Source organism: Lactuca serriola, chromosome 7 (genome assembly GCF_051521515.1).
Source record: "Lactuca serriola cultivar US96UC23 chromosome 7, Lser_US96UC23_V15, whole genome shotgun sequence".
In the NCBI taxonomy this organism is placed as follows: Eukaryota; Viridiplantae; Streptophyta; class Magnoliopsida; order Asterales; family Asteraceae; genus Lactuca; species Lactuca serriola.
In genome coordinates, this window is record NC_136414.1 from 189480107 (window position 1) to 189494402 (window position 14296).

The following is a 14296-nucleotide window of genomic DNA, read 5'->3' on the forward strand; positions in this document are numbered from 1 at the left end:
GGTGTGTGATGCGTGCGACCGGCCGAGCTCAAGTAAGTTTTCCCCAAGATACCCATACTTGTTATGTTATATGATATGACTATGAGAACTGCATGCTAGATTAGGGCAAAGGATCTAGGAGGATGCCTTGTATGCCTGTTATGTGTTTATGAGAACTACATGCTAGAATAGGGCTAAGGATCTAGGAAGGATGCCTTGCATGCCTGCTATAGGAGCTCATCGATCCATATGTTAGAGCTATAGTTAGCAGTGAGATAGCCTGATTAGGTTATGCTTGATTCGGTTACTCTATGCATGAATGCTGCATTCGTTGTGCTATAGGGGTTTTGGCTAACTTTAACTAACTAGTGAGCGAATATGTAATAGTATTCGCAAGCTAGTTAGGGAAAGGTGGTAGGGACCCCTGGTGCAACTGATGGTGGAGAGTAGGTGTAACATCCCCCTCTGGCACATATCACAATATTGTCCGCTTTGGGCCACTCGGCACAAGGACTTCCCAGGGGGTCACCCATCCTGGTACTACTCCCTCCCGAGCACGCTTAACTGTAGAGTTCTTATGGGATCTGCTGCCCTCACGACTTTAAAACGCGTTGTGATAGGGAAGATATCCACACCCCTTTATAAGGAAATGTTTCGTTCTCCTTCCAAGCCGATGTGGGATCAGATCTAACCCACTTTCACCCCCCCATTATAAGGTTCGACGTCCCCGTCGAACACATCGACCCATGCCCTAGCTCTGATACCATTTTTAACATCCCCCTCTGGCACGTATCACAATATTGTCCGCTTTGGGCCACTCGGCACGAGGACTTCCCAGGGGGTCACCCATCCTGGTACTACTCCCGCCCAAGCACGCTTAACTGCAGAGTTCTTATGGGATCTGTTGCCCTCACGGCTTTAAAACGCATTGTGATAGGGAAGGTATCCACACCCCTTTATAAGGAAATGTTTCGTTCTCCTTCCAAGCCGATGTGGGATCAGATCTAACCCACTTTAAAAAACTGGGTTAGATCTGATCCTACATCGGCTGGGAAGGAGAACTAAACATTCCTTATAAAGGGTGTGGATACATTCCCTATCACAACGCGTTTTAAAACCGTGAGGGCAGCAGATCCCATAAGAACTCTGCAGTTAAGCATGGTCGGGCGGGAGTAGTACCAGGATGGGTGACCCCCTGGGAAATCCTCGCCCAAAGCGGACAATATTGTGATACGTGCCAGAGGGGGATGTTACAAATGATATCAGAGCCAGGGCATGGGTCGATGTGTTCGACGGGGACGTCGAACCCTATAATGGGGGGTGAAAGTGGGTTAGATCTGATCCTACATCGGCTGGGAAGGAGAACAAAACATTCCTTATAAAGGGTGTGGATACATTCCCTATCACAACGCGTTTTAAAATCGTGAGGGCAGCAGATCCCATAAGAACTCTGCAGTTAAGCGTGGTCGGGCGGGAGTAGTACCAGGATGGGTGACCCCCTGGGAAGTCCTCGTGCCGAGTGGCCCAAAGCGGACAATATTGTGATACGTGCTAGAGGGGGATGTTACAGTAGGTCAGAGGATGCCCTAGGAAAGCCTAAGATGAGATCAGATGGATATGGATATTGTTAAGGGGACTTGGTGAAGTTGAGGCAATCCTTGTAAAGTACGGATAGATGTGGAAGGTAGTATTTGCCCGTACTACTGAAAGCAGAGGATCCGTACTCGAGTCAAGGAGGGTCGAGATAGAACCAGGAAACCGGGAGAGTGTGTGAGATCTCTCGGGAGTATGATCCTGACGTTTACGTGTTTATTTTCAGTATGGTGGTCACACGACATGGAGCAAGAGGTTCAGGATCTGGATCTGGCGACCCCGGTTATTTTCGGGTCGATCAAGGAAGGGATTGTTGAGCTGATGGAGGATCGCCTCCGAGCATTCAGGAGTGACTTGGCGTCCAGCCGGTCGGGTACGCGCACACTGTCCTTTAAGGACTTTCGAGGGAGTGGTGTGCCAGACTTTCATGGGGTGAAGGACCCCATTGCAGCCAGGAGATGGATTGCGGATAGCCCTGTTGAAAATACCCAATACCCGAATTACCCACCCGCTTTTTTCGGGTATCGGGTAAATCGGGTATCTGGTAAGGGTAACCCGATTTTTTTCGGGTTTTAGGTATATCCGAATTATTTTAAAAATTCCTTTATTTTGTAGAGCTTGTACTATATAGCAAGTATTTGATCACGTTTAAACTAACTATCATTATTGTAAAACATGAACCTATTTATTATGACAATATGAAACTAATAATATTAAAAGTAATTGTTTATATCATTTTCTTTAAAACTTAACTGTTTTCTAGATAATAGTTTTTATTGCAACTAACAAACTCATTATCTTGACGAAACTTTAGAACATGGCAAAACTTATGGCTACAATTATCTTAAACATTTTAAACTTTTAAATTAAGATCTTTAAGTCTTTGTTTTTTTAACATCTTATTAGATTATATTAAGATGTTAAAAAATTACATGATATCTCATGTATTATAGACTAAAAAATCTCAATGTTCAAAGCTTGAGTAAGTTTGTTTATGTCTCGTTTGTTTATATAAACAAGACTAATAAAACACGACGTATTTATTTCATTAAATTTATTTTTAGGTGAAATTCAAAAAAAAAAAATTATATATTTCGGATAATACCCGAATTACCCGAATTTAGTTTGGTTAGGGTAACGAGTATTTTTTCTAACATGAAAAACCCGAATCACCCGACCCGAATTACCCGAAACCCAAAAAAATTACCCGATCAACACCCTTAATTGTGGACATCGAGTCTACATAGTTGACGAGCTTCTGCCCGGAGGGGTCGAAGGTCCGCTTTGTTGCGGGTTGTTTGAGGGACAGATCTAGAGATTGGTGGGAGTCAGTCAGTGACTCGCTGGGAGCCCCAGCCATGGAGGCTATGACTTGGTCAGACTTTGTGACCAGGTTCAGGGTGGAGTTTGCGCCAGGTGTGGAGCTTCAGCAGCTAGCCAGGGAGTTTCTAGATATGAGACAGACTATGGAGTCTGTGGCGGAGATCACCGCCAAGTTCAGGGAGAAGGCCTTGTTTGTACCTTAGTATGCTGTGGATGAGGAGATGCGGAAGACCCGTTACCATGACATGTTGAGGGCTGACATTCGGGAGCATGTCAGCTATTCAGCCTGCCCGACCTTGGAGTCCATGATTGCCAGGGCGCGGGAGAGGGAAATTGATTTGGAGCACCTCAGGAAGTGGAAGGCGGAGACTAAGCAAGTTACAGGGGTTTCGAGGAAGAACCCCAAAGGATTCGACGTTTGGTCGAAGGGCCAGCCGGGCCAGAGCCGCTGCAGGAAATGCGGCAGGCCTCATGAGGGAGCTTGTACAGTAGGATCGTCAGGCTGCTACAAGTGTGGCAAGACGGGACACTTTGGAAGGGATTGTACTGCCCCCACCCCCACAGTTTAGACATCAGACCTGATTTGCTTCCGTTACAATCAGAGGGGCCATAAGAAGGCCAACTGCCCTAGATTTTCAGCAGTATCAGCAGCAGCGCCAGTGGTGGCGCCGACTCCAGCGACAACACGAGTTGTAGATGGCCGGAAGGTCAAGGCAGCCGAGCGTTTCAGTTGACAGCCGAGGAGGCAAACGCCGCACCTGATGTGGTGACGGTTATGATTTCATCTCTCTAATCTTTTATGTTATGTTGCTGTGATTTTGATATGTGATATGTATGTTCTGTTTAAGATCGTTCCATGCGAACGGTATCCCAGTTCAGGTGTTGTTTGATTTGGGTGCTACCCGATCGTTTATCTCTCTTGCGCTTAGAAAGAAGTTTCTTGAGTCCTCAGGTGTGTTGGATTGACCTTTAGAGGTCGAGATTGCGGACGACCGGTCAGTTCGGGCATCAGAGGTTTTTAGGGATTGTGTTTTGATATTGTTCAAGGAGCGTTACTTGGTAGACTTGGTTCCGATACCATTGCGGGGGAACAAGGTTATTATAGGTATGGATTGGCTAAGCCCCAATAGGGTGGTGATCGACTGCATGCAGCAGTTGGTGCGGATCAGAACCCTAAGTGGGGGAGAGCTGGTGATTCAGGGCGAGTGGCCACATCAAGGACCAGCCTTATGTTCAGCAGCGAGGGCTAGGCGCTACCTTCAACAGGGTTGCGCAGGATATGTTTGCCTATGTTGTGGATACCCAGGAGGAGGGTAAGGCGACGGTGGGCGATGTGCCAGTAGTACAAGAGTCCGCGGATGTATTCCCCAAGGAGTTTCCTGGGATACCTCCAGAGAGGTAGGTAGAGTTCAGGATCGACCTAGTCCCGGGTGTGGCTCCGATACCCAAGGCACCGTATCGGTTGGCTCCTCCTGAGATGCAGGAGTTGTCTACATAGCTGTAGGAGCTGTTAGACAAGGGATTCATAGACCGACCAGTTCACCCTGGGGAACCCCAATTTTATTTGTAAAGAAGAAGGACGGGTCACATCGGATGTGAATAGATTATCGGGAGCTGAATAAGGTAACAGTGAAGAACCGTTACCCACTCCCGAGGATTGATGACCTATTTGACCAGTTATAAGAGCATCTAGGTTCTCCCAGATTGATTTGCATTCAGGTTATCATCAGATGAGGGTCAGAGAGGAGGATGTGCAGAAGACAGCCTTTCAGACGCGTTATGGTCACTATGAGTTTGTGGTGATGCCTTTCGGGCTCACCAATGCTCCTGCCACATTCATGGATCTCATGAACTGCGTGTTCAGGCCGATGTTGGATCGATCTGTGATAGTTTTCACTGACAACATCTTGGTTTATTCCAAGATGCGATAGCAACATAAGGAGCACTTGCGGGAGGTTCTGGATACATTGAGCAGGGAGATGTTGTATGCTAAGTTCTCCAAGTGTGACTTTTGGTTGCACGAGGTGCAGTTTCTTGGGCACCTTGTCAACCAGAATGGGATTTTGGTTGACCCAGCCAAGGTGGAGGCCTTGATGATATGGGAGGTTCTGAGGTCTCCGTCTGAGATTCGGAGCTTTCTGGGACTGGCAGGCTACTATCGGAGATTCATTCAGGACTTCTCCAAGATAGCCGTGCCCTTGACCTGACTGACGAGGAAAGTCGTGATCTTTCGTTGGGGGCCTGAGCAGCAGGCCGCGTTTGAGAGGTTAAGACAGAGATTGTGCGAGGCACCAATCTTAGCCCTGCCGGAGGGCATGGAGGATTTTGTAGTATATGGCGATGCGTCCATCTCAGGTTTGGGCGCGGTATTGATGCAGAGAGGGCATGTTATCGCTTAAGCTTCGAGGCAGCTAAAGTGTCACGAGGAGAACTATCCGACGTATGATTTGGAGCTGGGGGCCTTTGTTTTCTCCCTCAAGATTGCCGCCATTACCTCTATGGGGTTCGTTGTACTATTTACACGAACCACAAGAGCCTGAGGTATCTCATGGATCAGCCAAATCTAAATATGAGGCAACATCGGTGGCTTGATGTGGTAAAGGATTATGATTATGAGATCCTCTACCACCTGGGGAAGGCCAATGTCATGGCTGACGTGCTTAGCCGCAGGGCAGCGTCGATTAGGGATATTTGCATGAGGATGACAGTTGTGACTCCGCTGTTGGAGCAGATTCAGGAGGCCCAACAGGAGGCGATGAAGGAGGAGCATTGGAAGAGCGAGCGTATTGTGGGCCATGTTTCCTCCTTCGACTATGATAGCCAGGGATTGTTGACTCTTCACCGTAGGGTTTGGGTCCCATATCATGGAGGTGTACGTCAGGTATTGTTGTAGGAGGCACACAAATCCAGGTTCTCTATCCATCCCGGGGCGACGAAGATGTACAAAGATCTTCGTCTTAATTTTTGGTGGCCCTGTATGAAGAGGGACGTAGCTTGGTTTCTAGAGAGGTGCCTGACCTGCAGGAAGGTCAAGGCTGAGCACCAGAGTCATCACGACAAGGTCCAGCCATTGGATATCCCGCTGTGGAAATGGGAGAATATTACTATGGATTTTATCATAAAGCTTCCTAGGACCACGCGAGGGGTAGATTTGATTTGGGTCATCATTGATCGATTGACCAAGAGCGCCCATTTCATTCCGGTTCAGGAGTGCATTTCGGCCGAGAAGTTGGCCAACATCTATATCAGGGAGGTAGTGGTGTGACATGGTTCCAGTTTCAGTGATTTCCAACAGGGAAGTGCGGTTCACTTCCAGGTTTTAGATGAAGTTTCATAATGAGTTGGGTACTCGTCTGCACTTTAGCACCGCCTTTCACCCGTAGATGGATGGTCAGAGTGAGCGGACCATCCAGACTCTAGAGGATATGCTGCGGGTGTGTGTTTTAGATTTTGGAGTTAGTTGGGATACTTACCTTCCATTGGAAAAGTTCTCCTATAATAATAGCTATCATGCGAGTATCAACCGTCCTCCCTTCGAGATGTTGTATGGAAGAAAGCACATGACCCTGATATGCAAGGGTGAGGTTGTTCAGAGGGTCATGGGGAGTACCGAGGTGGTACTCAAGATGACGGAGAGGATCCATCAGGTTTGGAGTAGGCTTCAAATTGCTCAGAGTCGGCAGAAAAGTTATGCCTACAAGCGTCGATCGGACCTGGAGTTCCAGGTTGGGGATATGGTGCTCCTAAAAGTGTCACCTTGGAAGGGTGTCATTCGATTCAGGAAGCGGGACAAGCTGGGCCCTAGGTATATTGGACCCTTCAGGGTTGTAGCCCGGGTAGGCAAGGTGGCATATAGGCTGGATCTGGATGCTGAACTCATTCAAATACATAGTGCTTTTCATGTCTCCCAGTTGTGGAAGTGTCTGGTGGACCATTCAGCAATAGTGCCATTAGAGGATATTCAGGTGGATGACAGGCTGAATTACATTGAGCGGCCAGTGGCAATCCTTGATAGGAAATCGAAGGATCTGAGGAACAAGAGAGTGAAGAAGGTTAAGGTGCAGTGGCGGCACCGCAAGGGCTCGAAATGGACCTGGGAGCCGGAAGACGAGATGAGGGAGCATCACCCCCGAGCTTTTTCAGGACCGAGCAGCAGACTTCGTGGTCGAAGTCTCAGATAAGTGGGGGAGATTTGTAAAACCGGATACCTGGTATGCCTTTAATTCAAGTATTTATTATGTTTTCTCTGGGACTCGACGAGTTGGAGGCCCAACTCGTCGAATAAAGTTGTGATCCGCGGGAAGTTTAAGTAGTTTACTCGATGAGTCGGGAGACCGACTCGGTGAGAAGACGCTGTTTGAGTGAAAGCCTAAATTGAGGGTTTGCACCCTATTTAAATACATTATAACCCCTCAAGTTAGCCCCCATCGTCTAGAGCAAACCCTAAATCGAAACCCAACCCGTTTCTAGTGTGTTCTTGAGCCTTCTGGTGTTACTTTTTGTGGTTAAAGCTTGAAGAAAAGTAGGACGCTTGTGAGATCAAGGGGGAACAAGAAGATCCAGAGTTTTGAGCATATTTCCAACTTATTAGAGGTATAAAGCTGAAACCTTGTCTATTTATTTTCTAGATCTTGATTTTGGGCATTTTTCTACATCTTTATAAGCCCTAGAGAGGTTGTATTCGGGATTGAGTATTGGAAGTCAGTTTGTGCTTCATATCTGGGGTTATTGGGGATCTTTATGGCATAAAGGTGCCCACCTTGTTGCAATAAACACCCCATGCATCTTGTATACCATATTTTATGGCTTTTTGAGCCAAAGACCCCATGCATGGACATCAAGTTCGTGACTTTACGTATAAAAGGGACTCTATGAGGTCGGATCTATGATTTAGATGCATTAAGTCCCACTGAAATCGAATGTGTAGTATTGGACAAGGAGGGACTTGGCGAGTCACTTGGGTGACTCAGCGAGTCGAGAAGCTTTTTCCACAGAAAACGTCTTCTGGAAATGGTTTTGGTTGACTGGAAGGAACGCTTAGCCTGCTAGGGGTTTGCCTTGGACTTGGAAATCATGGGACTCGACGAGTGCTAGAACACACTCAACGAGTCCAAGGCAATCTCCCAGTCTTTGAAGATGGACTCAACGAGTTGTTCTTACAACTCAAGGACTCATAGACTGGACACATTCATATGCTGAAGATGAAGTCAACGAGTTCAAGGAAGAACTTGCCGAGTCGCTTGAAGATTGACTGAAGTTTTGTTGAAGGTGAACTTGACGAGCTCTTGATAGACTTGATGAGTGGGGATGGGTTTGCAGTATTATGTGAACGAAGGGACTCGGCGAGTTGGCGGACCAACTCGGCGAGTCTGGTCAACCAAAGAGTTGACTTGACCAGGGTTTGACTTTTACTTTGACTTTGACTTTGACTTGGATTCAAGTTGACCCATGAAGGGGTTGTGGGTACAAATTGATAACTTATGAGATATGCTAATGAGATATGCTTATGTGTTATGCTATGTGAGTTAGTGGTAGTAGAAGGGAGTAGCTTTTCCTTGACTTGGTCATTAGGACCGAAGGGTAGGTCAGTACTCCAGATATGCCTAACCGTATGATTATATTTTGTTAGTGTATGATAGAGGTAGCGGTGAAATAGTCCCCGATGCCGGTTGAGATAGACCAGAGGGTAGTCGGCACCCAGAACGGCCTGACATGGGCAGGTCAGCACCCCAAAATGGTTTGACATGGGTAGGACAGTACCCCAGAATGACTTAACATGGGTTTGTCGGGCACCCTAGAATTGCCCGACAGTATGTATGCTATGTGATTGTATGGTATGTGGTATGATGGGGGAACTCACTAAGCTTTGTGCTTACAGTTTCAATTTTGGTTTCAGGTACCTCTTCGTCTAAGGGGAAGAAGCCGACGGTGTAGCAGCGCATCACACACACACATATGTTTTCCGCATTGAGTTTATGGGATTGTACTCTGATTTATATTACTTATGTTGAGATGATTTTCGAACATGTTGTTATAGTTTTTATAAAATGTCATGACTTTGGTAATGTTTTGATAAACTATGTTGCGAAGTATTTATTTAAATATGAAATTTTTGGCCTCCAAAATTGGGATGTTACAAGTTGGTATCAGAGCCTTGGTTTGAGGGATTCAGACACACCCTTGGGGGTGTCTAGACTCAAAAAGAGGGCTTGAAAGATTTTTACAAGGAAATGGTTTTTCTAAAATCTAAATTAAAGAGTTCTGGGAAAGAACAAGGTGTGTGATATGTCGATCGGTCGAGATCAAGTAAATTTTCCCCAAGATACCCATACTTGTTATGTTATATGATATTACTATGAGGACTACATGCTAGATTAGGGCTAAGGATCTAGGAGGATTCCTTGTATGCCTGTTATGTGTTTAAGAGAACTGCATGCTAGAATAGGGCTAAGGATCTAGGAAGGATGCCTTGTATGCCTGCTATAGGAGCTCATCGATCTGTATGTTAGAGCTATAGTTAGTAGTGAGATAGCCTGATTAGGTTATGCTTGATTCGGTTACTCTATGAATGAAAGCTACTTTCTTTGTGCTATAGGGGTTTTGGCTAACTTTAACTAACTAGTGAGCGAATATGTAATAGTATTGGCAAGCTAGTTAGGGAAAGGTGGTAGGGACCCCTGGTGCAGCTGATGGTAGAGAGTAGGTCAGAGGATGCCCTAGGAAATCCTAGGATGAGATCAGTTGGAAAGGGATATTGGTAAGGGGAATTGGTGAAGTTGAGGCAATCCTTGAGGAAAGTATGGATAAATGTGGAAGGTAGTATGGGCCCACAGAAAGTCATAACCCCTAACTATCCATCTCAAACTCGGAAACCTGTTCGATCACTCACTCCCTCTTGAGGTTTTCTGGCCTCAAAACCTCCATCTGAGCCTCTCGGATGGTATATAGGATTTGAGTCATCACCGTTATCCTCATGCACACTTCTCGAATCGGAGCACTCTCTACTCTATGGTTCAAGGCATCGGCTACCACGTTAGCCTTACCTGGGTGATATAATATCTCGAAATCATAGTCTTTCACTACATCCAACCACCTCCTATGTCTCATATTCAGGTTGGGCTGATCCATGAGGTACTTCAGAATCTTATGGTCGGTGTATATGGTGTACCAGACTCCATACAGATAATGGTGCCAGATCTTGAGGGCGAACACCACCGCCCCCAACTCCAAATCATGGATGGGATACCTCATCTTATGAGGCTTCAACTGCCTCGATGAATATGCTATCACATGCCCCCTCTGCATCAACGCCACACCCAACCCTAATATAGATGCATCAGAGTAGACTACAAAGTCCTCCACTCCCTAGGGAAGGGCTAACACTGGGGCTTCGCACAATCTCTGGCGAAGAGTCTCAAATGAGGCGTGCTGCTCACCCCCCCCCCCCAGGAAAAAGTGACACCCTTCCGGGTCAATCTGGTGAGAGGAACAACGATCTTGGAGAAATCTATGATAAATCTCCGACAGTAGCCGCCCAGACCCAAAAAACTCCTGATCTCGGACAGGGATCTCGGCACCTCCCATCTCATAATTGCCTCAATCTTGGTCGGGTCGATCAATATCCCATTCTGATTAACGTGATTCCCCAGAAACTGGACCTCTCGTAAACAAAAATCACACTTGGAGAATTTGGCATAAAGCCTCTTAGCCCTCAGTACTTCAAAAATCTCTCGCAGATGCTCCTCGTGATGCTCTCTGGACCTCGAGTACACCAGAAAATCGTCGATGAACACGATCACCGATCGATCGAACGTGGGCCTGCACACCTGGTTCATGAGATCTATGAACGATGTCGGTGCATTGGTGATTCTGAAAGGCATCACCACAAACTCGTAATGCCCATAACAAGTTCTGAAGGCTGTCTTCTAGATATCCTCCTCACAAAATCTCATATGATGTGTTGAATCATGGAAGTGACCATCTTAAACTTCGTCTACCGCATCCGCAGTCATCATCATCCGCAGTCACTATCTTACATTGTTAGATTAGTCTTTTATCTATTTATCTTAGTATAAACTCTTTTGTCCAGTATGCCTTGCATGGCTACTCTTAACAGATAGGACTAATGTAATCTGTGAGTCTCTATAAATAGAGCTCAATCTTTCTCATTTAAAATATCTTTTGAGACTATCAATTACATCTCTCAATTACGCATCTTAAATCTCTCCTTACTCTCAACGTTTACCAGAACATAACTGAATATTATTTCTCTTCGGAGCAAGTCATTCTTGACTTAATCACTAAGTTTGATCTCGCTTACTAACTTGGTCTGAATGTATTCCATGTTATGAATCAACTTATGTGTATACTTGATATATCACCTGCTGTCATTTATATGTCCTTACATTTCCGCAACTAACTTTCTAATTGTCTAACTCTAACTTATTATTATTGTTGAGCTTTCATGATCCTTTGAGATTAACTATTCCGCAGCTATACTTGTTCAAACGTTTGTTCAAGTGTGTCTCAAGTTTTTCTCTCAACATGATGATATCCAGATCTCAAATCAATCTTGGAGAACCAAGATGCTCCCTGCAACTGATCAAATAAATCGTCGATCCTCGGTAGCGGATAACGGTTCTTGACCATCAGCTTGTTCAACTCCCGGTAATCGATGCACATCCGGTGTGAACCATCCTTCTTCTTAAAAAAAAGAATAGGTTCTCCGCACAACGATCTACTCGGTCTAATGAAACCCTTCCCCAACAGCTCCTAGAGATGTGAGGATAACTCTTGCATCTCTGGTGGCGCAAGGCGATAAGGTGCCTTGGCAATAGGCGCCACACCCGGAACCAAATCAATCCGGAACTCCACCTGCCTCTCGGGAGGCAGACCCAGCAACTCCTCGGGAAAAACATCCGGAAACTCGCACATATCGGAACCTCGAAGATAGAACTCAGCTTCTCTATAGCAACCCACGTATCCATCACGTATGCCAAGAAGCCCATACATCCCTATTATAGACTCTGTCTCGCTCTGGCAGCAGAGCAGAAAGTTGATCCAGATTTGGTACCCCCACTATACACCGTAAGCACTCCCCCACTAGGGTCTTATATGGTCACCATTTGACGCTCACAGTCGATCATAGCTCAAATAAAACTCAACTAGTCCATGCCCACTATGATATAGACATCACCCATCGCGATTGGTACCAGGTCTATCAGGAAATCAACACGAAAAATCTCTAGTAATCATCCTCGGAATACATCAGTAGTGAAAACCGCATGCTCGTCGAATATAGAAACCCTCAGAGGTCGACTATATGCCTCACGTCAGATACTGATGTGACGACTAAAAGCTAAAGACATGAAGGATCGACTCGCACCCGAGTCAAATAACACCAAAGCAGGTACATAACTCACAAGAAAAGTACCTATATACAACATATACTAAGCACAACAAATCTCAAAATAAAATAAATAAGGAAATACGTACCAACGACGACATCAGGTGTTGCGTGGACGTCTTCCGCTGTCAGCTGAAAAGCTCTCCCACGAGCCCTCGGAGCCTCGGCCTTCACCTGCCAACTATCAGTAGCACGCAAAGAAGTAGAAGTAGAAGCTTGGGCTGATCCCTGAATGAGCTGAGGGCACTCAACATCCAGTCTGGTTGCAGTGAAGGCAATCTGCAAACCCCTTGGGGAAATCCTTCGCCATGTGCCCCTCTTTTCCACATTTGTAGCAAATCCCCACCCGACAAGATCCCTCGTGACTCTTGTCGCACTTGCCACGATTACGGCCCCTACTGGCCCCGAACTCTCACATCAGCGGGCTTTTCCCACTTCGTCACCGGCTGTGACTACATCGGTCTCCGGTACCTCCCCTCCTCCCTGGCCTGTAACTCTAGCTCAATCTCCCTCCGTCAGACATTAGTCTGCAACTCGGCCAATGTCCGGTAAGACAAGTTTGCCACGAACTCCTGTATATCCCTCCTCGATATACTTAGATAACGACTCACACATGCCTGCTCAATAGACACATGCTTAGGGCAAAACATCGCCCTCTCATGAAACATCCTCTAAATCTCAGTCATAGTTTCTGTCTTCTGCTTGAGAGATAGAAAATCCTAGGCCAACCATTCCCTCTCCACCTGGGGAACATACTCATCTTGGAACAAATGGGTGACCGCTCCCACATCACTGCAACATGGTCTGTAGGAGTAAAACTTGTTGTCACAAACTTCCACCAGTCCTTCGCTCCTAAGCGAAGCTGGTTCAGTGCAAATTGCAGAAAATCGAACAATTATACAATATTTTCCTTATGTAACACGTTGGGATTATTTAGCTACTATGTTCACAGAAGCAATAACTATAAATGCACCAGAGTAATTAGGCAATATTCAAGTCCCTAAAACGGCCAGTTATATCAGAGTCATTATGTTGGAGTTAAGTCATATAGCTTTGCAACCAAACTCTCAAGTGCTTTGGGAACGAACACGTATAAAAGCATCCCGCAATATCAGAAATCCATCTCATGGAAGCAATCGGATCTTGTGTCCCATCAAACTCTAGTGGCTTCGTGTTGCTGAACTCTCGGAACAACAACGAGTCATCTCCATGTGGCCTAGCAGCAGCTCTGGTTGCGGTGGCTGCAGCAGCAGCCTTAGTAACAACAATGTAAAGCTCATCAAATATCTCAATCTGTGTGGTCTTAATAGACCCAAAAATCTCCGATATCTCCTCTCGAATAGCTCTGACCACCTCCTCATGAATGATCCGACAGATCTCCTCGTCGCTGGAACTACTGCCCTTGGGGTTATGGCACGTACCGACCATGATGTCTCTGAAACCCAACACAAAAATCATCAGATGCTCGCTCAAGCATACTCAAACTAGATTTCCCGCCCCTACATGCTCCTTAGTACCCTAAGGATTCTTACTTGGGCTGCATACAAATCTGGTGTTTTCAGTAGTACGAGCCCAATACTACATTCCACACTAACCTGTAGTCACCCCAAGTCCTCCTCCTAGGATCCTAATTCACACGTACTCTATGACTCATGAATAACAAACTACTCTCTCAGCAGACCCCTCATATGCTCATCTAGGTACCTCTCCTAGATTATTCCTCGACTCAGAACTCTTTCTAAGTGATTCCTGCTAGATACTCCTACTCAACACATACTCAAGCCAAACAATAGATAGCAGAAACTTCTAGGCTAAGGCATCACAAATCAGGCAAATCTGGCCCTAAATATGAAATACCTAGCCTATCCTCTAGCATGCATCCCTAACATCTCATAAACATCTCATAACACAAATAAGGGTATTTTAGGAAATCACCGTTCGGGCTCTGGCTGATTGTACACACTGCTCCAACTTGTTTTTCTGTTAAACTCTTTC

General features: G+C 45.9%; 1 pseudogene; it reads left to right on the forward strand.

Moving 5' to 3' along the window:
• Window positions 1–1385: 1385 nt before the first annotated feature.
• Window positions 1386–1503, forward strand: LOC145065052 (5S ribosomal RNA; annotated as a pseudogene).
• Window positions 1504–14296: the final 12793 nt, after the last annotated feature.